Source organism: Propithecus coquereli, unplaced genomic scaffold (genome assembly GCF_000956105.1).
Source record: "Propithecus coquereli isolate 6110/MARCELLA unplaced genomic scaffold, Pcoq_1.0 Scaffold168, whole genome shotgun sequence".
In the NCBI taxonomy this organism is placed as follows: Eukaryota; Metazoa; Chordata; class Mammalia; order Primates; family Indriidae; genus Propithecus; species Propithecus coquereli.
Window position 1 is genome coordinate 3564566 of NW_012141413.1, and position 1172 is coordinate 3565737.

Consider the following 1172-nt stretch of genomic DNA (forward strand, 5'->3'; position numbering starts at 1 on the left):
GCTACAAGGAAACGGAAACTAAAAAGAAAGGGGAATGTTTGGATTAAATGTGATCGTTTATACACATTCGGTAGATTCTCCCAAGGTAGCATTAATGACAAAGAGAAAAATGATTAACGTTATAGTGAAGGAACCTGGCAGAGAGCACCTTAGCCAAGCAAATGAAGTTACCATCAGCTGTAAAGGGACAAACTGGTATCAAGTGTCAATGAATATGGATGGACCATAATTACTGTGATATGAGTGGGGAAAATTAAATCATAATCTTAATCTATTCATAGAAAACAGAATCTGTGGGGAGGGCACAGGGGATGGTGTTTCTTCAAACCGGCCATGTGACCCTAACTGGAAGCCTGGGCTGAGAACCACTGCGCTAAGTCTTGCCAGGGTAGTGTTACAGCAGGGCTGACCGAGAATAGACCGAGACACACACAGAGATTTTGGCAAAACAGGTTTTATATGCCGGCCGGCAAGGCTCAGTGGGGAATTTGCTCTCCCCAAATTCTGAGCACCAGACAAAGAGCATTGCAGTCTTTTATACACTCTGCTTAAGGAGGAGGGGCACGGCTACAACAGGGTTAACTTTAGTGAGGCAGGGTCCTGAGCCACTTTACAACCTGGTACACTAATTGCTACAGGTCATTTATGAGGGGAAAGGTCGCAGGGCAGGAGAGGAGGAGGCCCAGGTAAGGATCGCAAGGGGAAAAAAAGCCCGGTAGTGGAATTTCTGAGAATTCCACTTTAGTGGAATTTTCCAATCTTCCACTTCAGTAGAGTGCAGTGGCAACATCATAGCTCACAGCAACCTCAAAAGCCTGGGCTCAACAACCCTCCTGCCTCAGCCTCCTGAGTAGCCAGGACTACAGGCACATGCCACCATGCCTGGCTAATTTTTCTATTTTTGCAGAGACAAGGTTGCTTTTGTGACCGTAATTACACCTCAAGTAGAAGACTTCACATCACCATTTGTCATATATAGTACATCCTAAATTCACCTGGTAATGGGGAGGCTATCTCTGTTTTGGCTACGTTCAAAGGAAAAAATTCATCTCATGTCTTCATGACAGGCTGTAGATTTGCAACTTGGAGCCAGGTGCTCGCTGAAGGTAGGCTCCTACTTTCCTACAAAAACTTTGGGATAGGGCTCTATCTTCCTGGCTATTTAAATTTCA

The 1172-nt window shown here is 45.1% G+C and overlaps 1 protein-coding gene across 1 annotated transcript in view; it reads right to left on the minus strand.

Moving 5' to 3' along the window:
- The window catches only part of LOC105808124 (zinc finger protein 98-like), a 59206-nt gene that overhangs the window by 24272 nt on the left and 33762 nt on the right, over positions 1-1172 (minus strand). The gene's annotated exons all lie outside the window — the stretch shown is intronic.